Raw genomic sequence first — 24,236 nt, 5'->3', positions numbered from 1 at the left:
CTGTCTCTGTCTGGTCACTCTTTCTGGCAGCTTCTTCTGCTGATGCCCTCTTTTGAGACAGGGCATCACTATTGAGCACAAGTTGACCTTGTACTCATGATCCTCTGGCCTCTTGCTTTCTGAGTGCTATGTGATAGGGATATGCCACTTTCCTCTTAAATGTTGGTGGCACCTTCCGGGTTTAACCTTTTCCTCTCTCAAGCACTATTGAGTAAAGTAGGGGAAAGAAACACTTTCTACTTTGAATAGAAATACTTGCTAGCTATGTTGCTTAATCTCTTGTGCTTCAGTTTCTGTACCAAAGAAAAACAAATATTTATAGAAATTGGTGCATTGCTGGAATAATAATATGTACCCAGAGATGGAGTCAGAGTAGTATCTCATTAAATTTTATTTTTCTCAGGAACAATTGCAGCAATTATATTTTAATTTCATGACTCCCCAATATTGTAACTATAGCCTCTAGTTGTCAGTGATAAAGATTTCAGATAAACACTGCCACATAAAGGAGATTGCTGGTCCAAAGCATCCATCAATAATCAAGTAAAAGGATCCAGCTTTTCCTACCATCAGACATATATAGACCCATTGAAGGAGGTCATGGGTAAGGCTAGAAGCACAGAGCCAAAATTCTACCTAAAAATGTATACTTGCAGAGTGGGACAGATTGAAATCACCAGATCATCCAGTAATAAAATAAAAACGTATTCGGTAGTATAAGATTCTGTGGATCAATCAATAGTATTCATCTTGAATAATTCCCATTGGAATATCTTGACGCACCTCAATGGGGAGGTAGATATGTGCTTGTTGGAGTGGGGTGGGCTTGAAAAGGAGGCAGGTATCAGCCCTAGAGGCTGAGGTTCTTGGATGTTGGCTACTGAAATACCTCCTAGAGTCTCTCCTTTCACTCTTACCATCCCTTAGTACATCACCCATAGTACTAATACATAGTCTATCATTTTATCTAAAACTTTCAATGGGCCTACAACATTCTTGAACTAAAGTCCAGACTCATAAATTTGGCTAGTTCTCAGTGTCCTTTGCACTGTGGTTACAAAAGACCTGTGTAGCATCCCCTTTTCCCATCCTGTCCACTCTGTCAGTAGACTTCGTTGTTGCTATTTTTTTGCATCTGTCCTTCTCTCTACCCCAACTGCCCTTCTCACTTACCTTTAGGAGTCTGTTCAACTGATAACTCCTGTAGGATTCATTGTTCTTTTTTTCCTGGTCTCACAGGATACTCTATAAACACTGTATTTCAAGCTGGTTGGTAATATTTCTGTTTTCTCCCATCAGCATGTAACAAAAATACATGGAAGTAGGTTGCATGTCTTATTTCTATTTTATTCTTTTAATTTTATTGTCAAGGTGATGTATAGAGGGGATACAGTTACATAAGTAAGGTAGTAAGTACATTCTTGTTGAACTTGTTACCCCCTCCCTCATTTTTCTCCCACTTACTGATATTTTCCCATTATAATACTAAATATTCAAATAGGTCTGTTGAATTTAATTATTATCATAAACATAACTTCAGATTCTTATAGGTTCTCTTATTCATACCATTAGAAGGTTTTTTTTAACAAAAATAATTAGGAGCCAAATGATAAGAAAAGAAAAATGTTATTGCTATAAAATTGGTTTCAATTCCAAGGGAGAATCACTGACTTTCACAACACCAATGTGTTGTCCTAATAAAAATACCATTGCATCAGATAAAAGGCTACAAAAGGTAGTTGTACATAAACAAATAAGATAAATGGGTTATTTTTATAATTTGAAACAGACAATATTTTGTAAGACGTGTCTAAATTCAAACAACTGAGGTTATACATGGCTCTTTTTACTTTATTCCTGGAATAATTTTGCAATTCATAGTAGTTCTGACATTTAATTGAGTCCAAAATTCTTGAATTGATGCTTGTTTCTCTTTTCTGAAAGATGTTTTCAGAGGTTGATAGTGTGACTTCTGTTTTCGAAAATCTCAAGTCTGAAAAGACACAAATCCTCCCTTAGAAAGCCTTTGGCTATCTGAAGACGTAATGTGCTCAGCTGTGATTGTTCTCTTCCCCACCCAAGGCATCTTTGGGGGGGGCTAATTCTTAATTGGAATGTTTGCAAGGGAAGCAATGAGACAGACAAGAGGAGGGGTGGGCACTGTAGAGTCTGGAGCTGTCCATAGCTGAGCCTTTGTCACAACTCCTTGAACCTTCTCCTTGGATCTTCGCCATTTCCATCATATTTTCATGACTTCCATTGAGAATTTGAGGACTTTTAAATATAAGGGGAAATGCTTTGATTGTAAGTCAAACTTAAATAATAGCAATAAGCCTACAGAAAGGAAGCATTTTATCTACTTAAAGAGATACGATCTTACCAAACCACCCTCTATTTCTAAACTGAATATGGGAATCAATTTCCTTCAGTGGAAATCCATTAGTGGGGTGCCCATCAGACTCCTAGTTACCTCTCTGCTGTCACTTTTGATTGAAGCCAGCAGATAGATGTTTTGGCAAATGTATTCATAATTTGTCTTTTCTTGCCTGGCTCTCTCTGTAATTGTGTCTCCCATCAGGGAGTCAGGTGGAGTTAATGTATTGACAATTTGCTGTGATTGATGACGACCAATGTCTTGTTAACATTTACCTCATTCCTTCTTCAATCCACAGAGCAATACTAAGACGACCTTTGGTTTAAAAGATTAAAGGGAAGAATAACTTCTTCAGCTAAGAAGGCCTTCTTCAAAGGTAGGGATTTACCTCCTTAAAATGTTTAAATTAGTAGTTAAAGAAGAGAAATATACCATAAAAACGATGTGTCTATATAATGCTACTCTCATATGTAATACTTTTCAATTCAGAGAGGATGATAAAAACAGGAACTTGGAATGTAGATACAGAAATACTTTTCACTCTACTTGTCAAAAAGGACGTATCAAATGTATCATGAGGAAAACCAGCCCTTCATGTCCTTTCATAGTAGAGCAATAAGATTTTTGTTCTGTTAAATCATGAGTTACAGAGCACAGAAAACGAACACACAGTAAAAGCACTGCTAATTTTTTAAAGCCCATTCTAAAGGGAATTAAAGATTAAGAATTACAGGGCACTATTTATAAGCCAACAATTGTCCTTAGGGCTTGATCATATTTTGAAGAGCTGAGAGCATTCTATCTTTATATGATTTTCTCTCACCTCAAAGAGAAGTAGAAATAACAAAATGTTGGTTTGGAGTGTGTAAAGATTCCTTTGAAAATTGTTTTCTGCTTTTTAAATCTTTTCCCCTCATTTCCCAACCCTGACCCTACTATCTACCCCATTCCCATTATGTCATGTTAATATTATCAGCTCTAGAACAGACACTGTGGGGCCCTTGGTGCCTTCTGAAAGGCTGTCTGTGATTGTACTGAACTTTTTGATGAAAAATATCTTAACTGAAGATCTGGAACAGTTCAGAGACCTATAGCTCAACCAATAAATAGCTTGCTTTAGGAAATAATAAGAGCTCAATTGTTCATTTAGTTCGGTATCTCATATTTTTTTCTAAAACAAATGAACTCTCATGGATTTGAACTGAGGAAAGAAGATCTCATGCATGATTTTGAGGTAACAAAAATCCTTCCAGCATGTTCTCCCTTGTTCTGAAAATTCTTAAGTTGATCCATTGATATGTCATTTTGTAATTAAGAGGAAATGATTCATGCCTCAGCCGTATTTTCTTCCATTGTGTTGTATTGAAACTGATTTCACATGACTAACTAGCTCTAATAGAGTTTCAAAATGCCACCAGAAATCCCCACATCAGTAGTCTGGAAATGAACATTGCTTTGTGAATCAAATAACACATGATTTGTTCAACTGGAAATGGAAGTTAGTGAAGACTAGCAAAATTGATTAAGTTAGTCAAGTATAACAATCCCCCTCCCCCCTCGCAAAAAAAGCTTTAAAGTTGTACAGAATGCAAAATGACTTATTTTATAAAATTCTGATATAGCCCTCCCTTTGTAAAGGTCCATATTTCCTTAGAGGAATACCTGCAAAATAAAGCAATGTGATAGTAGAATCTGTCCATTCAGACTGGGTAGTAGGATATGATTGTAACACATTGCAGCTGCTAGAGATTAGAAATTAGCAGGTGTTGAGTGGTATAAATGTTAAGTTATATCAAGCCCTTCTGTAGGTAATATGGAGTGATTACTGTGTGGGGTAGAAAGAGCATGAGGGCAGGAGCGTATGTGAATGATGGTTCCTGCAAAAGGGGGAAATACAAGACAAGGCCAACCAGGAAGATGTGTTTTAAGGTAGCAATGATGGAGTACAACCACTGCTGCTTTCCCACTTTCCAGCACATTCTTGGCTGGTTCTTGATGACTTCTCCTGACAGGGTGCAGCATATTCTCTTTCTTTCATTACATGAAAGTTATTTGATTTAAAAGTCTCTGTCTTCTAGAGGAACAAGTAAAAAATCTGTATTCCTCTATTCTCCGTTTTCCATTCCTCTATTCTTGATTCATATTTCTTGTTGATCTTTTTGGCTAGCTTTTTGTCAAGTGACCAATGCTAATTTTTAGTTGTTGCATTCAATCAGAACCACTAAACTATATCTTGTGAATTACTTGATCTGGCTAAAACCAAATGCTGAGATCTTCCCCATTTCTTTCCCTTGCCTCACAAAGACTTGCTGAAGCTCTCTGAAATTCTAAGCACACTTGTATTCAGCATGTCCCTAGGCTATTCAACAACCTCTGACATTAGAATAAGAAAGTTGAGGGGGGTTTGTAGCTATTTATGTGTTTTCCGTTGTCTTTCCCACGGTCCTTGGTATACTGAGTGGTATCTGAAAGCTGTGAGAATCCAGAACTGTGGGCTGTGATTGGCAAAACCCTCACCCATCACACATGCTCCCTCTACATGTGTGGTGTCGCATAGAACAACTGTGTTCACATTTGTCACTATCCCTGATGTGTGTACCTCTTCATGGAAATCAGTGCCTATCTAGTTTGAAAGCCTTGAGCTAATATGCAGGATTCTTAATGGTGGGATTTCAATGAAGCAAGCAGCGTAAGGGGCAGGAACACCCCTGAAATTCTTCCATGTAACTCGTTTCTGCTCTACTGGGTTATTAGTGCTAGTTGAAATAATGAATCTGAAGAAGAATGACCATGCTGTACCTGAAAGCATGTCACTATTTGACAAACCATGTTTTTACAAAATCTAATAGGTTATTCATATCATCTACTGATTGTGTTTGGTTGATAGGTGGAAAGTTTTTCTTTTCTGAGACTCACAGACTTTTTAAAGTTATTCATACATCTTAGCAGAATGGTAATTATATTCTAAATGGATAATCAAATTGACAAGAACAGAAATACAACCATAATCATTTGTAAATATGAACCAATATTTCATTACAAAGCCTAGGTAGGCAAACAATTGTAAAACTCCTTATCGCTATAGAGATCTGTCAAAATTTTGTCCTGTAGTATCATTTTAAAGCTGAGAAGTTTTATCTCATGTTATTAGATACTTGTCAAAGACAGAAGATGCATAGCCTCCACAGGAAGAATACTCATCCTATGAAACTAGAGATGAAAAGTTCATGAATAAATCAGTTACCCTGTGAAGCCTAGAATTTATAAAAACTGAAGTAAGGATCTATACCACAGTAAAATGTATCCACTTTATTGTTCTATACAAGTTGAGTTTGCCTCAATATTTAGTTAGCCTCAAAAACTAGGACAACCCTTTCTTGAACTTATTAACTCTCTCTAACCTAAGTTAGCAAGAGGGCAAGTTCCATCCAGATTTCAACTAAATGGCATCTCTCCAAACATTAGCATATTTGTACAGTCCTTCTGTGCTGATCCTAGCAAACTTCATGGAGTAGGTACTCACCACAAAACGCAGCATTCCTGGAAGCTGAAAGACAGTGTGATGAGGAACATCCTATTCCTCCATCCTGGACATTAGCCAGCTTTTATTTTGACATAGAGTCTGAGCAACACCCTGTGTCCTGAGGTTAGATGGAAGCATGTTAAATCTCATGTACAGTGCTTCTGAAGAAGCCTGAATTTAGTACATTACCTGATACTTATCTCTGTGCTATAATGGCATACATGATTGAGATGCCTTTATCAATTAAGCCTTTTCTGACCCTTGCACCCTGTCCTCATTATTCTTATGAGACACACCATTTTTCTCTGAACAGCTCATCCTATCCTCCTCTCACTACACCTGGATGCTTAGTTTAGTAGTGTGTCTGAAGTCTTAGAAAATGTTGTTTTAGCCGGGTGCCTATGGGTCATGCCTCTAATCCTAGCTACTCAGGAGTCTGAGATTTGAGGGACACAATTCAAAGCCAGCCTGGATAGGAAAGTTCGTGAGATTCTTATCTCCAATTAACCACCAGAAAACTGGAAGTGGCACTGTGGCTTAAGTGGTAGAGTGCTAGCCTTGAGCTGAAGAACTCAGGGACAATGCCCAAGCCCAGAGTTCAAGCCCATGACCAACCAAAAAAAAAAGTGTTGTTTTAAGAAAGAAGTCAGCATTATCTGGGGAGATTGCTGGCTATGAGAGTGTAATGATGGACAGGAGAGAAGTATCAAGCAGCAGTCAGTGCCAGTTGCCAGTACAAAAACTTGCAAATTCCGTGTGTTTTTCTCTTTCACTTCCCACTTTAGTCCACTAATGGGAAATGTCTGCTTGGATGCTGGGAGGGGAAGGTTGCTGGTGTCACTCCAGCATAGGAAATGTGTAGCAATTTAACAGTTGTGTACAAAGGCTGATATGGTGACCTTTGCAAAGAGCTCTTTTCAGAGACTTAACTGTATCAGATTTCTTTTCCCTGCTGCACTCCCAGATTTTAATTTTAATTTTAATCTTTATTAGAGCTGAGGAGATGAGGCAGATTAGTGGCCTGCAGACTTTATTTTGAGTCTCACGGAATGACCTGAAGAGTACCAACACAGAGTCGCCATCCTGTTGTCCTTGTCCTCCCCAAGTATAAACTGTATTGAAATAATTTTCTCTGTAAAAGGAATCTTATTCCAAGAGAATAACAAGTGGCATCCCTTACTCATTTAGAATGATGATATTTAGGTTCCATATTCTCACCACCAAGATCATTTTTGATTGAGCTTTAATAATGGTGCACTCTTGCCTACAGTGTGAGGTCCTCTGAGTCCAGGCAATCTGAAGCGAGGTAGTAAAATGCACAGCAGGAACACTGGAAAGCTTCCTGTGATCCATTCCCTCTCACTCTGCACAAAGGTAGAAATGTGTGCCTGGGTACACCTGTCCCTTCCTTCTAGCATCTGGGCATTTCACCCCTGGCTGCTTTTGGAGGGAGTCAAATCCTGACAGGAGAGAGTTATCTAGGGAACTACCCAGGAGGAAAATGAAGCCCAGTGTGGAGCAGGAGGCCAGGCCCAGGCCCCTGCTGGTAATGCAGTATGTTGCTGTCACAACTGACTGCATACACAAATAGATGCTTGGATTTTTTTTCCTGCTTTGTTTTGTTTTGCTTCATTTTTGCTTTTCATGACAGCATTCATTTTGTAAAGCAGAGAAAAAGAGTCTCTTGGACAGATTCAAGTTTTCATATCTGCAGAAGGCATTTCTACAGCTTTTGTCAAACTTTTCTTGTCTATAAAGATTCTTTGTTTCTAGTTAACTGTTGTGGCAGGCAAGTCCATAAACTACTAGGAATACAGGAGAGAATGATTCCTATTGAAAGAGTGGAGTAGGATATGGTGCATGAAGCCAGAGTTGAAAAGGGTTTTGTTTTTTGCAGTATGGTGGGAATTCAGATTCAGATTGCTGCTCTGTGTTATTTAGCATGCTACAGTTAAACAATGGGGCATGCCAGTCTTGGCAGCAGTGTTGATTAATGCATTCCTGAATGTGTTGATTAATGTGTTCCTAGGATGCCTCCTTAAGCTGCTAGTGCAGCTGAGGTGTGTCCAATGTGCTTCCTCACCGGCTGTGCTTCATTCATGTGGGCACATTTGTACGGGGATCTTCTGTATATCTTACACCATGATAAATAAATCCAAGGATCTCTCAGGGTTTTTGTTTTTGTTGTTGTTGTTGTTTACAGAAATCACAAGTGTTCTCTAGAATGGGTTCTATAAACTATGAAGTTCATAGAAGGTTCTAGCACACTCATCCATGCTGGTAGATGATCCTACCCTGAGCTTTCGCTTTTGTTCTTTTCAACATTTTTGTAGACATAAAAAGTTGGAAATACTTTTATAGAGTGCAATCTACACTTGAATGATACAGAAAGAGATGTGCAGAATGTGTATTCCTTTAGGTACTTGGTGAACTTGGTGTCTCTGTTGGTAGATTTTACTTGTTTCCTGAGACACAAGATTTCTGCTTCTACTTTTACAATGTTTTAGTAATTTATTTCTTAGCAACAGACTAAAATGATCAGACAACCATGTTCTATAGTAAGAAGAAAGGGCTCAATGATCCTGAGCCAATAGCTTTGTTCACTGTGCTTGAGGTACCCACATACAGCAATTTAGCAGAGGAAATCATTGGTACTATTCAGAATCCCTACAGTTAGCACTGGGAAAGCAAAGCAGACAGACTCATCATGAACAAGAGGAAAATTTTATATGATGGAGAATTGCTGTATAAAACTATTTTATAAAGAACCACGTAATTCACCAATCAGGTGAATTTATATCATTTAAATCTCAGAATGAAGTAAATGGTGAAGGGTGGCATTCTGCTTTATTTTTATTTTTCTTGATCGTGGGGCTTGAACTGTGGGCTTGGGCCCTCTTCAGCTCAGGGCAAGCACTCTACCACTTGCGCCACAGCACACTTCCGGTTTTCTAGTGGTTTACTGGAGATAAGAGTCTCACGGATGGGCTGGGAAGGTGGCTCAGTGGTAGAGCGCTTGCCTTGCATGCCCGAGGTCCTGGGTTCAATTCCTCAGCACCACATAAGCAAAAAGAAAAAAGTTGCGCTGTGGGTCAGCGCCCAGGCCAGAGTTCAGGCCCCACGACTGAACCCCTCCCCCCCCCGCCAAAAAAAAGAGCCTCACGGACTTTCATGCCCAGGCTGGCTTTGAAGTGCAATCCTCAGATCCCAACCTCCTGAGTAGCTAGGATTGTAGGTATGAACCACCAGTGCCCAATGCATTCTGCTATTTTTAAGGCTAAGATTTCACACCAGTTTCGTTGTTGTTTTGGGGGGTTTTTTGGGTCCGGTCATGGGGCCTGAACTCTGGGCCTGGGTGCTGTCCCTCAGCTCTTCAGCTCAAGGATAGTGCTCTACCACTTGAGCCACAGCACCACTTCCGGCTTTTTTTTTTTTTGCTTATGTGGTGCTGAGGAACTGAACCCAGGGCCTCATGCATGCAAGGCAAGAGCTCTACCACTGAGCCACCTTCCCAGCCCAATAAATCCATTCTAAATTCTATTTAAGAGCATCAGTGACAAGACCATTCAAAGTATTACTTCAGAGCTTTGTGTTATGCATGACTTGATTAATAATATTTAATTGCTAATATTTATTACTTAATATTTAACTCCCAATTCACTATTATTTTTAAATATTGAATTATGTCTGTGTGGCAAGGAATATCTATGGAAATAGGAAGTGAAAAATAGTGGATTATTTTTGTGGCTTTTGCAAATATAAACTTCCCTCTGGAATTCAAAGTTAAAAATATCTATTTCAATTTTTGTGATACTGTTGATGTGGGAGATATTTGATAAAGCTAATTTTACTTGAAACATTCGTTTTCAGAGGGCATTTAATTATAATTACAGACGAGTGCAACAAAATACCAAACTAATTGTCTAAGAGGGAGTTCACATTTGTGATTAGACATGCATTTTCTTGGTTTGCTTGAATTCCACCAGAATTGATGGAGTAAACAAAGAGAAGCAGTGAACACAGAGAATGTGATAATCCATTTTTCTGCAAAGCTTTTGGTACTGTACTGAATAAAAGACTGCTGACAGAATCTGTTAGCCTGATGGAGGAGAGGCCACAGGAGTTAGCAAAGGGCAAGATAGGAGGCAGAACAGTCCAACATGGAGAAGCATGGGGAAAGCAGTTTCTTCCAGTTTTTATTGTCATTTAGTTATTTATTCAGACAAAATCCCAGAGAAGATGTAGTTTATGTATTTTCCTCAGGGATTTTTCCTTTGGGATAAAATAAAATGAGACCATGTGCCTGTGGTTCATGCTTATAATCCTAGCTACTCAGGAAGATGCCATCTGAGTAACATAGAAGCCTGCCCAGACAGGGAAGTTGATAAGATTTTTTTTTATCATTAATTAACTACCGAAAAGCCAGAAGTGGAGCTGTGGCTCAAGTAGAAGAACACCAGTCTCACCTAGTCCCTGAGTTCAAGCCCCAGTACCAGCAGAGAGAGAGAGAGAGAGGGACAGAGAGAGAGAGAGGGAGAGGGAGAGAGAAGTAAAATACACATAAAAGAGAGAAAGAATTTGACAAATACAGATAAAACTATCATTAAATGATCTGTAAAATATATCTAAGTTCAAAATGTCCTGTAAAATATGTTACATTTCCCTCTTTTAGAGAGTACAACTACAGATATGCTTTAGTAAAGAATAATCTTCAAGTTGATTTGGTATATAAAATAATGAATTATTCAACTGTTACATGTTTTTTAAATCACTTGAAATTTTCCTTGCCATTAAAGAGTAGGAAAAAATATATACATTCTAGGGATTCTTTTGAACTATTCTGGGCACCTAGTTAATGCTTTCTAAATATTTTTTGGAATGAAATGAATGCTTCTTATCTTCCCAAACCAGGAGTCACTCCTGTGGAAAAATTCTCTCTCTCAAATTGTCTCTCTGGGTGTTTTCTTGTGTTTCTGTGGGTACATTTCTTTCACAGAGAAGTTTCATGATAAACTGTTAGACATTTTCATTTTCCTGAAAATAAACGTTTGAATGGTTTTTCTTCTCTAGATTAATCCTGAAGTTCACTGAAAAAGTTAGTGTTCAAATAACTACATTATACTATAGCTGTTGATTCTGCCAAAATTATTTTTATTACTACATAATAGCTTCTTTGATTAACTGATTCAACACTTCGGGTGTGTAAACACTAGGTAGAACACTAAAAGGGTAATTAATAGACCTTCTTTCTTTTCTTTTCTTTTCTTTTTATTTTCTTTCTTTTTATCTTTTTTTTTTGCTGGTCCTACAGCTTGAACTCAGGACCTCGACACCATCCCTGAGCTTCTTCTGCTCAAGGCTAGTGCTCTACCACTTGAGCCACAGAACCACTTCCAGCCTTTTCTGAGTAGTTTATTGGAGATGTGAGTCTCACTGACTTTCCTGCCCAGCCTGGCTTTGAACCAAGATCCTCACATCTCAGCTGCCTGAGTACTTAGGATTACAGGAGTGAGCCACCAGTGTCCTGCTAGACTTTCTTTTATAAAACAGATTTTCCTCAGCTGAGAATCAAATTGGCTTCTTCACCAGTAGCATATTAAGTAGCCATTGAATGAGTAGCAGGAACATTGCCTGTAGTTGCTCTTAGACACAATTTTCCTAATGCATTTTTTTCTGTAGGGATGGAACCTACTGCCTCATACCTGATAAGCAAACATGCCTCCACACAAGGCATCCCTCTTTATTTATTTATTTTTAAAAATTTATTGAAAAGGTGATGATCAGGGGGGTTGCAGGTAATGAGTACAGGTAATAAGGTAATGAGTACACTTATTTTTAAACACTGTTACCTCCTTCCTAATTTTCTCCTGCTTACCACTCCCCACTAGTTCATCCTTTGTCCTGTTGTTTCTATGATTCCCTTTCCCTTCCTTGGATCTAATAAGCTTTTATATAAGATAAAGGGTGCAGAAACCTAAAACAGAAAGAAAAAAATGGAAATAATTGCATACAGGACCTAATAAGAACCTCTTGTTTCCACTTCTTGGAGTTCATTTTAATACTCTTCATTTATATATAGTCCTATGCACTTAGCAATTGGGCTATTGTGATCACCTGCTAAGGCTATCATAGACATATTCTAATGATTACAAATGAAGGAAACCATGAAACCTGTTTTTCTTTGGGCCAGACTTGCTTCACTTAATATAATTTTCCAGGTCTTCCCATTTCCTTACAAATGGGATAATATTATTCTTTCTTATGGAAGCATAGAAGTCCTTGTGTATAGATACCACATCTTCTTGTTCCATTCATTTACTGAGGGGCATCTGAGTTGGCTCCATATCTTAGCTATGGTAAATAATGCTGCAATGAACATGGTTGAGCTGGTAGCATTAGAATGGCCTTTTTTGTGGTCATTGGGGTAAATGCCCAGGAATGGGATTGCTAGATCATAGGGGAGCTCCATGTTTAGTTTTTGAGGAATCTCCATATTGCTTTCCAGTGATTAAACAAGTTTACACTCCCCCCAATAATGTAGTAGCATTCCCTTTTGGCCACATTCCTGCCAGCATCTGTTGTTATTAGACTTCATGATAATGGCCATTCTAACTGGGGTAAGGTGGAATCGCAATGTAGTTTTGAGTTGTATTTATTTTATGGGTAGAACTGATGAGCATATCATCATCTGTGTATTGCCCATTCTTATTTTCTCTTCAAAGAAGTCTTTAAGTCTTTTGCCCACATGTTAATTGGGTGGTCGTTTCTTTGAGGATTTGCTTTTGGGGGATTTAATTTTTTGAGCTCTAAATATATTTTAGATATGAGGTCCTTGTCTGTTGTATGGCTAGTGAAGATTTCCCAATCAATGGGCTCTCTTGCTATCTATGTCCTTTGCCATTCAGAAGCTCTGCAGTTTTGTGCAATCTCATTAATCCAAACTTCCTTTGATTTGTTGTGTTTCTGGGTCTTCATTAAGAAAGTTTCAACCTGTGCCAAGAAACCCCAGTGTGTCCCCTATTCCTTCAGCATTTTATTTTACAATAAATTTTGTCTTAAAGTTTCTTCTGATTTATTTGGATTTCATCGCTAGAAATATACTAACACAGGGAACTTAAATGTAATATCTGTCTCATGGTCAGCTTTATTAAAAGCATTGTTTATTGCTATTGTAAAGGAAAGTGCAAGAGATTTTCAGAGTGCAAGAAGAGCCAGATACGATTGTTGCCCTTCAGGGTCTTGTAATCCTTAATTACATACATATAACTCAACTGTCCACATACACAAGTATGCACTAGGCATTCACATGAAAGCATGAAGTATTACTCAAAGTCAAATATGTGTTCAAAGCTAAAATTACATTGAGGTTTCAAAGAAAGGTAACCCCTAGGAACTGGGAAAATGACTGTAGTTTAATGTCTGGTTTGTACTTGAGCTGATGAAGCTAGAATAATTCTGAAAGTAGTGCAGAAGAAGTAAAAGTAGTTGGCAATCTCCAGTACTACAAAAGAATATCAAATAAAAAGTGAAAAATTACAATGGGAGAAATGGCAAAATCTTGAGCAGAGATGGAGATAAGCATGGTATTTACATGACAAAGGAAAAAAGTAAGTAGATCAACTTGAATCAGAAAATAGGTAAAAAAAAAAAAAAAACATGTTGAAAGCAACTTTTGAATAAGTATTCATGGATGAATGATCTACTAGATTTCAGATCTCCTCAAAAAGTTCTAAGTGAGCTATACATGAAGTGTATAGAACATAATAGTTGGAGCATAGTATAAGATGTCAAAAACATCTAATATATAAGCATATACTTGTAGAAATGTAGAGTGATATAAAGGCAGATATTATAACTCTTGATGGTGGTATGAAGAAACAAGGGAACTGGGCCAAGTTCCTCCTAGCAGAGGGGTTAAGGTGCTGGAGTTAGTTCACAGTATATTTGAGTGGACAGACCTATTTGCCATATGGGAATGAAAAGCAAGGCCTGAATTCTGGTTATAGAGACTGGGATGATGGTGATGTTGTAGAACAGAATAGAAAATGCAGAAAAGAGATTTCTGATATCAGTTTCTGAATGCGTAATATGTTTAGTAAATATACTGCAATGAGGTCTAATTATATTAAATATGAACTTAGTAAGGAAAATAGTTCAAAAAATTATGAAGTGTAGGCAATCCCTGAATGAAAGTGATATGGATTGTTTTGCGAAGGCTAATTATGATACTTTAGAGAAATTTGATGAGAGAGCACAAAGCATAAGGAAAGCAGCTGGGCAACTATCACTTTGACAAATATGTTTGGACTGAGTTTCTATAATTAGAAAAGAGATTGTGGAGGTAATAAGATGCCAAGAGTCAAGCAAATGGTCCCTCGGAAAAAAATGTAGCTTTTGATCATTTCTTGTTTTGTTTAAATTGACCAAGATCTTTAGTTCCATTATTTTGTGAACTTGTGGAACTCAGGGAACTGGTTTGCCAGCAGTGATAACTAGTCATCGTGGCTTGTCCTAAAAGAAAGGAATGGCTTACTGGGTACCCCATTTGAAGAGAATTAATGCCATCAATCATCTCCAGGAGAACTTACAGCAGAAACCAAAAGGTCAAAAACTCTTATTAACTGAAGGGTCTAGAATGTACATAATTCAGACTGAAATGATATTTCTCAGAGTGAGCTGAATAAAGAAAATGTTGCCAAGGGCAAAAAAAATGTAGGGAAATAATACCTCCTATTCCCAAGGGTAACTGGAAACATTTTGTGAGGCAATAACAAGGGACAATATTTTATTATTACTAAACACACAGATCTGAGTCAAACATTAGGAGAAAGCAGTGTTTCTGTTATTTATTGTGGTACATTTCTTTGTCCAATGCTCACTCTTTGGAAAGGGTGATCAGTTAGACACATGCCAAAAAATTTAGGTAATAGTTCCATGAAAGATTTCCATCTCAATAATTCTTTCAGATATTAAGATGAAAGGCAGCTTAACCCTAAGGCATGTACAATGATGAATTACAAATCTCAGAAATACAGTCCTAAAAAATGATGCATTAGCCCCAGAGAGAATTCATATGCACTTACAAACAAATTCCTCCATAATTGATACACCAAATCAAAATTTTTAATGCTCAAATAGTAAATTATATTTATAAATTTTTCATTTTGATCTTCTGGGTGTTTCTTAATCAAAATTTATACCACTGTCCATTCATCTTCTATTCAGTCATGTAAATAGAAATGAGACATTTTTCAAATATAGAAAAATTATCTAATTTCTTTTCTACTTCTTATGTACACAGGATAAATCATAAAATAAAGTACCCTGCCCAAGTTTGACATGTCCTCCATCCCATCCTATTCTGGGAACATCCCAAAATAGAGAGCAGGGAGGAAAGTCATGTGGTCCATTCCATAAGGACACTGCCAACTTCCTTTTCCAACTCCATCCAGTCAAGTCCTTCAAGTGCTATTGATTTCATATGTGTCTTAGTTTCTCCTGGAAGTCATCTGGGTGAACTGCATAGGTCATAGACCTATTTTCTCAAAAATGAATAGCTATTTTAATTTATATAAATGTTGTCTGTGAGGGAAAACTCTTTGTTTTTTTTTTTTTTGTTTTTTTTTTTTACTTAGCATTATCTGCATCTAGCTGGCATTGACCATACTTTTTGGAATTGGTAACAAATTAAAGTTACCATTTGCCATTAGCTAGTTTCCTGATCAAATGAATTTTTGTTTGGCTACTGTCTTATTCTGAATGTCTTTAATTACAGAATTCATTGCAAAAGGTAGTTTATTACATTTGAACAATTTTCTTATTAAAATTATTTTTCTTGACATTCTATATGTGTGCCCTTGGGTACTTTGTTGTAACTGAATGTTTTACTTCTACTTACAGAACACAGAAAATTTTATACAGTTTTCTTTCATTACCTTCTCTTCCCTTGTTTTGTTTTGTTTTCTCTCATACAATATCTTGCTATGGTACACATACTAGCCTGGAGCCTGCTTTGTAGCTCACCCTGGCCCCAAACTCATGTTTCTCCAGCCTTCACCTCCCCAAGAGCTGAGATTATAAGTGACTACTACATGCCTGGATAGTAGTAATCACCTTTTATATTTTTAAAGAAGTTATGAGAATTTAAGGCTCAATGAAATATAATTTTTTTTCTCGTTCTCTACTGATATTGGGGTTTTAACTCAAGGCTTTGTACTTGCTATGTAGGGACTTTATTACTGAGCCATATTCTCAGTCAAGAATTTCCCTTGACTCATAAAACATTTAATGCTCCCAAATCAGCATCACAATTTTAATTTTAATTTTAGGAGAAGTAGGAGGAAATGGAGGAGTTATACACTCTAAATTTGTATAGTTTAAGCATAAATTTATGTATAATTCATAAATAGTTATAAGATATGTAAATTTATACACACATATATTATCTTGTTTCTTTATTACTAATTTATAATTCCTCCTGGCCTGTATTCCCCTACAGGGCTGGCATTTAACATGCTTATGATATAGTCATATGACTTACACTTTTCTGTAATGCTGCTAGCATAATACTAAGGTTTCCCTCAAGGATCTCACCTTATCCACAATTCCATTTGTCCTATGTTTCTCTTGTTATGTTGGCATACACATGATGTACTGACCTTTTCTTTTCTTTTTAGAAAATAGATGCTATTGTAAAAATAGTATCTGGGTTTGCTAGCATTATATTCCATGAAAACAATTTAGATTAATTCCATATAATGCACTTTAATTTCTTCCTAACAGTGATGGGACTTCTTCAATATTTAATAAGATAGAATTAACCCAACATTGCTGTAAAAGTTGAGAATGCTAAAAATATTCCCTAAGCAGTATTACTAATACAAGATTTTTTTCCTCTTTTTGAAGTCCATACCCATAAAAATGTGTTTTGCTTGTAAGTTTGTATGTAGGCAGTAATATATTTACAGTGGAATTAGATTTTCTCAGTTTTACCTATTCAGCTATAAGGACAGCCACCATTTACTGAGGTTTACCATATGCTAGATGTGTTCTAAGTACTTTATAGGTTTTTATCTCATCCTCACTATGACATTTTATTATCACTTCATAATGGAAGAAATCGAGGTACAAAGTTATACACACTGTCATGGATAACTGAGATAATGAATAGTAAAGTAGAGAATTAATCTATCGCAGCCCAATTCTAGAGCACATGTGCATCCCCAATTAGGCCTGTGCTAGACAAGGAATGTGTCCACCAGAGTTCTTAATGAGTTCATAAGAGAAACACTTGGCCTCAGGATTTCTGGTCAATGTGCTGTGTGTATATGACAAATAAGGTCTCATATGGAAGTCAAAGCTATTACCCTGCTGCCAGTTCACACTGAATTATAAATCCAAAGGCTGTCAGAGTGGTTCCACTGCACCTGTGGTTCTAAATAACGTGCTTGCATTTATGTGCATTGTGTAGAAAGAGAAAATAAATTCTAGGACAGTGTTGCAGGGTTAGGAACACTAGTTTTTTTGTTTTTTGTTTTTTTTTGGGGGGGGGGTCCGGTTGTGGGGCCTGAGCTCTGGGCTTGGGCACTATCCCTCAGCTCTTCAGCTCAAGGCTAACACTCTACCACTTGAGCCACAGCGCCACTTCCGGCTTTTTTCTTTTTGCTTATGTGGTGCTGAGGAATCGAACCCAGGGCCTCAGGCATGCAAGGCAAGTGCTCTATCACTGAGCCGCCTTCCCAGCCCAAGGAACCCTAGTTTGTTATACTGCATTGATGATAGTTGTCCCTCTTATCCATTGTGCGGCAATTCTACCTAAAAGGAATTATTCTTGGAATTTAGTCAGAGTGGTTTTCTCATAGATTATGACTTTTGACCACAGAAATATAAATCGTCATAATTAAAGCTTGTTTGTTTTGTTTTGATTTGATTTGAAGATAGGATGAAATGATCCTCCTGCCTCAGTCTACCAAATTACCCAAGACTACAGCATTATACCATTGCACCTGGGAAAGCTTGCTTTTTTACTTTACCTTCTCCCTATGCACCCCTTCTTCTTTCCCAGGAACCCAAGTTATGTGTTATTCACTTATTCTTACTTTTTGAAGGCAGCTTAGCCATCCTCTGCTTCTCAGAAGAAACTGGTTATTGTGGTTATATGTTCATACCCATAAACAGGAGTTGGATATTTAGATGTAAATTCCTGTTTGTTTTCCTTCCCCTCCCCATTCTGAGCTAGTGCTTGTGCTTTAATACAAGAATCTGGGAAATAAGTGACTTTAAAGACCGGAAGGGAGGAAAATGAAATCATATTGTTTGATGTAATTAGCAGAATAGCACGAGGAGCTTTTATTAATTTTTGAGCAGGAAGCCCTGTTCTGTGAGTTTTAACATCACAACACAGCAAAACTATCTACTTAGAAATTCCCCTCTTTTTTGGACCGTAATCATTTCAACTATACCTTCAAGATAACAATGATAGTAAATATGTACTTTTCTTTTAATATGATCATTAGTAATTAACTATTATTTGCAAGTGAATTAGTATATAATGTCATTAATGATCTTCTAATTATCAAGTATTTCATTCCAGGTATTAGTTACTTTGTCTTTGTACAAAGCCTAAACCCTTACCCTTACCTTGGCTCTTACTCCTCTCCAAGATTCTGTTCCTGTCTTGGCCTGTCTAGTGCCACCTGATCAAGCCAGGCATACTTGCACCTCAGGACCTTTCTACTGTGATCTGGAACTCACTTCCTGCAGAAGTACTTGTAACCCACTACCTGTTTTCAGTCCTTGCTAAGCTATCACTTCCTAGTGAACTGTTTTCAGATCCTGAGACAAGCCAAGTACTCATGTGTTTGCATGTGCATGTATTTACATATACATATACACACAATATACCGTATCTTCCTTGGTTTTTCTCTAATACTCCATAGGTTAATATGTTACTACTTTTTTTTGTTGTTAGTTGTGGGGCTGAACTCTGTGCCTGGGCGCTATCCCTCAGCTCTTCACCTCAAGGATAGTACTCTACCACTTGAGCCACAGTGCCACTTCCAGCTTTTTTCTGCTTATATGGTGCTGAGGAATCGAACCCAGAGCCTCATGCATGCAAGGCAAGCACTCTACCACTGAGCCACCTTCCCAACCCCATATGTTACTACTTCTGTTTCCCAACTAGAATGTAGGGTCTGTGAAGACTGGAAGTTTTGCCTATCAAATTCTTTGCTGGATTCCAGCATGAAGAATACTGCCTGGCCCATAGTAGGTGCTTAATTTGTTCAATGAATGAGTGATGACTTAAGAAACCTTAAGGTTTCAACTTTTTGTCAGATAATGCTGTTAGCTAAACAAATTCTGTCTTCATTTTATGTAAAACTTAGGCTTCCTAAGGTTTCGAAATGACATATTTTAGAACTCAGATTCCTTACAAATTCTGCTAGCAGGAGGAAAGGTCTTAGGGCTTTCCATTGTTGAAATGAGGAGGTGGAGTTGGAAAAAAATCAAAAGAAATGTTTCTTTCATTTTTTGGAGCAAACGAACAAATCTAGCATTTGTTTTTCAGAGAACAAATGCGCTTCGAGAAAGAACAGAAACTGTTCCCCAAATCTTTGAAGTATGTCACTGATCCTTGAACCAGTAACTGGGGAGGCAAGTATCCCAGTGACAAACACAAGCTCTGTTGGGCTGAAAGCTAAGCATGAGTTTACAAAGACTGGTTGGGCATTTGGCTTGTGACTCCTCTGGCTCCGACACCAAGGAGGCTCGTAACTGGCACAACCACATACATTTTAAGTAAAAACCCTGTTCACAAAGAAATGAACATTTTTCTCTTTTGGACTCTGCTTTCTTTTGGGTTAAAAGAAGACATTACTTGAGATGTAAGTAGCATTATGAATTCAGCCAAAATTCTAATAGTTTTTGTAAAGGTAGAAGGAAACAGAGTACTCTGGGAAAAATATCATAGTTGTTTCTTAGAAGTTTGTCCTTCACAATTTGTTTAATTTGCTAGTCATAAAGGCACAAGAGTCCACAGAATTACAACCATGTTCCTAACAGGCTTCCAGTTACAGGGTCTGTGTCTTGTGAAGCTAACATTGAAGACAGGTACTATCAACTCTCATTATTTGCCTAATGCCTGCATTCATTATTCAGGGAACAAGGGCTGCCTCCCAAACCATCTCCTTCAAAAAATTCTCCATCCTGATCTGATTATGCCTAAACCTCCTGAATTTTGTTCTGAGCTACTGCTGGCTCAATCACATAGATACAGGGTTGGTATCAGGTCACCTGGGCACTTTCCATATGCCTGAGATGAGACTTCATGCTCTGATCCCAGTTGAGATGAAAACTTGGAAGCCTTATCCCTATGAAATGCTACAATGGCTCCATATTTCAGTTATATTTAGGCAGAGTTAATCAGGAAACTAAATAGCAATGGGCCTTGAAGGCTAGCACCTGTGTAAGAAAAGGCAAGCAACTGGAAGCAGCCAAAGAGAAGTGTTCCCAGGTTCAGTGTTACACAGGCCCTGCTTTGTCCACTAGGTGCAGGAGTAAAGAGTTGCCAATAGCATGTGTATCTGTATTATGCCAAGGTCGCAGGACCCCCCCACAAGAAGACCACGGAGAGTCAGACTCTACAGCTGTTTTATTTAAATGGGCTGCAGCTCAGGCCTCATCCTACACTCCCACACAGCGGAGCCTAGGAGGAGATCCCCCAGCTAAAGATTTGCAGGTCTTATAAAGGCACTCAATCAACCAAGTGTTTGGATTACCACCAGGTGTTGCTTTGCTAGACAGAAACAAGCAACAAGTGGTCACTGCCTCAAACTTTAACCTTTCACCTGTGGCTCTCAGAGTAGTGGCCATGTTTTCTCCATTGCGCTTAAGACCTTGAAGTTTGTGAGTGCACTTGAACTAAGAACTGACTTCCACCCTATGGAACAGAACACAAGCTTTAGTTCTCACAGAGGACCTTTGGGAACTAGTCTAGTATAGGTGCCCCTTCAGTCAGTGTGGTGGAGCCCTTTTCAAATGCAGTCAAGTACATAAAATACAGAGTCTGAGTTGCTCCCACGCCCCTCTATTTGGCCCTCTTCTGTGCCCTACAGAGGCTGTGCCCTGTGGTACTGTGCCCTGTCCTGTGGCTAAGGACACTGGCTATACAAAAGTTACTGTCTATCCATGGAGAGAAAGGCAGTTTAGTGATTTTTTTTTTGGCCCGGTCATGTGGTCTGAACTCTGGGTCTGGACACCATCCCTCAGCTCTTCAACTCAAAGCTAGTGCTCTACCACTTGAGCCACAGCACCACTTCTGGCTTTTTTTCCCTGCTTATGTGGTACTGAGGAATCAAACCCAGGGCCTCATGGATGCAAGACAAGCACTCTACCACTGAGCCACCTTCCCAGCCCCAGTTTAGTGACTTTTTTAGTGCATGAGCTCAGGAGTCAGATGTCAGATGACACCAGGCCTGGTTTGCCATGAAAAACTAATGAACATGATGGATGCGATATTGTGAATATTTATGTGTCCCCAGATTCATATGTTGAAACATAACTATCCATGTGATGGTATGAGGAGATGGAACCTTTGGCAAGATCATAAGGATAGGGTCCTTATGAGTGGGATTAGTGCTCTTTTAAGAGACACTAAGAGCTGCCTTGCACTCTTCTACCGAGCAAGGTGCAGCAAGAAGGCACAGCCTATGAACCAAATATCAGGTCCTCATTAGACAAATATGCAAGGGCCATGGTCTTAGACTTTCTAGAATGGTGAGAAATCTATTACTGTTATTTGTAAGTCACCTAGTTTGTGACAATTTGTTATAGTAACCCCAGTGGGTGAAAATAATTGAAAAATATCTTAATTACCATGGGCCTCATTCTTCTCTGTAAAATGGAAAAACGCTTGGCTTTGGAGAGGTGTGAGTTAACTGAGCCCTTACCACATAGTGACTGTTTAAAAAATTAAATAAAACTAACCCCAAATGATATATGATTCTTCCATTTTAGAGGGTTAAAAAAGTAAAATTGGTAAATTTAATGAGAACTGAATAAACATTGACAGTTTAACAGTTGTTTAAGCATATTTTCTCCCACTAGTAACCTCTGTTGTAATTAGCACTTCTATCTCAAATTATATATGTCGTAATTGTGCCCTTTTCACGCTAGACAAAAAGTTTTTTTAATGTATAGTGATGCAAATGTGGACTATAGGGATGTTAATGGTATAATGAGCCAGAAGTTAATGAACAGGAAACTGAATAAGAATGAGGCAGACAAGTTGGCACCAGAGATGGCTGTGGCACAGGAAGTATGAACCAAGTATGTCCAAAAAAGGGAGAACTGGTTCAGAAGACCTAAAGGGTGGGCTCTGGATCAGGTGAGAACAGACTGAAATGTATGCCTGTGAAGGAAAAACACAAGTAAGTGCCCAGTTCTTCTAACCAGGCCAAAAGCACCAGGCCAATCGCATTTATGATAAAGTACATGTTGACTTTGCATGAAGACTCTGTATATTGTTTATCTTAGCTCTGCACTGTATCTTTTGTCTTGTTTAACCTTGGTTTAAATGTACCACTCAGGTGGGTTATAATTTCTTCAAGGAAAGGACATTTTCAATTTTCAATCCCTTTCCCAAAGGATTGCTAGATAGCAAATCTATATGTAGAAAGTAGGAAGCACCAGGAAACTGAAAGCTCCATGTTAGACATTTCAAACAGTGGTATATATTAGCAAGGCTGGAGCAGAGCCATAATTGAAGAAAGTTAGACTATTAGGATATGTTCTTGAATGGGATATTAGGAACCAAGATATTTCCTGCTTCTTTGTTGCTTCCTTATGGCTGTGAGACAAGCACATTTCTCCAACATGCCCACCCATCATGATGTTCAAGCTTATGACAATGGTCCAAACAATGGATCCCCACAACCACAGACTGAACCCTCTGGATCTCTGAACCAAAGTAAATCTTTCTTCCATTTAAGTCAGTTATCTCAAAGGTTTTGTCACAGCCACAGTAATCTGACAAATACAACCTCTAGTGAGCAGAAGCAGATAGAAAAGTGACTGGAAAGGAATGCAATGAATCTGGATTGCAGACTTCTAGTCTTGATAGTACAAAATAGGATGAGGTTGATTGGGAGTTGGAAGACCAAGAGATGAAAACTAGCATTCATATTCTAAAGTGCACTGGGTTTAAAATCTGAAATCAAACCCATGTTTGAAACTCAGTAATCCTGTGCCCTAGAACAACTTTCTCACATGTAAAATAAGAGTAACAATAGTACTGCTTCCCAGAGATGTTGGGCTAAATGAGATAATTCATATAGAAATCATTTAGCAGTGATCTAGCAGAATTACCTCTCTATGTGAATATCAGTTACTGTTCCTGGGACTCATGGCTATGACCTATTTCCTATTTCAGTGCTTATGAGATAATCATAAGGTGTTTATAGGTTTTTGTTATTGTTGTAAGGATTTCTGCCGATCTTAGAATTTACTGCCTGAAATTTCATCTGTGACCCCAGAAAGCATTGGTAAATTAGAGGAGATACAAGATTAGCATTACTTGTCAATTTAATAGATTTTTAAAAAGTTTTTTTCAACAATTCTTTTGATGGGTCACATCCAAAGATTAGCAGCTGAGCCCTCTTAGCAGGAAGGAAGGGCAACTAGCTTTGGGTTACACAAATGAACTTATTAAGAGGATTTATAAAGCCATCTAGTTAATCAGAAAGGAGGGGAGTGAAAGAGCCTTTCTTAGCCAAGCCACGATCGCCTGCTGGACAATTAGAAGCACAGTTTTCATTATATTGTTGTAGTCCTCGGTTGGGGTCAGGCATATGAGCAGAGATACAGCTGGTGGGTGGATGCAGCGAGGCTGTTAATTAATCACAAGGGGGTGGAAACCGAGGATGAGGCGGTCATTTACACTGTTTGATTTTTCACAGCCCCTGTTCCACTGCATTGACCCATGTTTCCTAGGTTAACCTCTGTTAGATTTCTATGAATTGTTGCATGGTTGGTCCTCATGTACAAGTTATCAGTGGTGTTGTTTACAGAAAGCCATTGATTTTGGTCTTTAACAGATAAAGATGATGTATAGTTTCTTTTAGATATTTTAGAGTAAAATGCTAGCTATTAAGTATAGGAGATTTGGTGAACTTAGCCGTTTATGTGTGGTTGTAGCATTTCAGCGGCTTTAAAATAGCAGTAACAGGAGCTGGGCTTTTTGTTATTGTTGATGATGATGATAGTTCTTTCTATATAAGACACTGTTCTAAGACCTTTACACTAACTAATTTAACCTTCATAATATCCCTAATAATCCTGAGT

The 24,236-nt window shown here is 38.1% G+C and overlaps 1 protein-coding gene across 13 annotated transcripts in view; it reads left to right on the top strand.

The window, feature by feature from the left end:
* Window positions 1–24,236, top strand: part of Nrcam (neuronal cell adhesion molecule) — a 277,714-nt gene that overhangs the window by 122,131 nt on the left and 131,347 nt on the right. For all 13 annotated transcript variants that reach the window (XM_042684611.1, XM_042684605.1, XM_042684606.1 and 10 more), the window contains exon 2: window positions 2,673–2,750. The gene's annotated coding sequence lies outside the window, so the exon portion shown is untranslated. The remainder of the gene's footprint in view (window positions 1–2,672; window positions 2,751–24,236) is intronic.

This window comes from Dipodomys spectabilis, unplaced genomic scaffold (assembly GCF_019054845.1).
Source record: "Dipodomys spectabilis isolate Male_0828 unplaced genomic scaffold, ASM1905484v1 ptg000089l, whole genome shotgun sequence".
Taxonomy (NCBI): domain Eukaryota; kingdom Metazoa; phylum Chordata; class Mammalia; order Rodentia; family Heteromyidae; genus Dipodomys; species Dipodomys spectabilis.
Note: the sequence above shows the minus strand (reverse complement) of the source record. Positions and strands in the feature narration are given on the sequence as shown.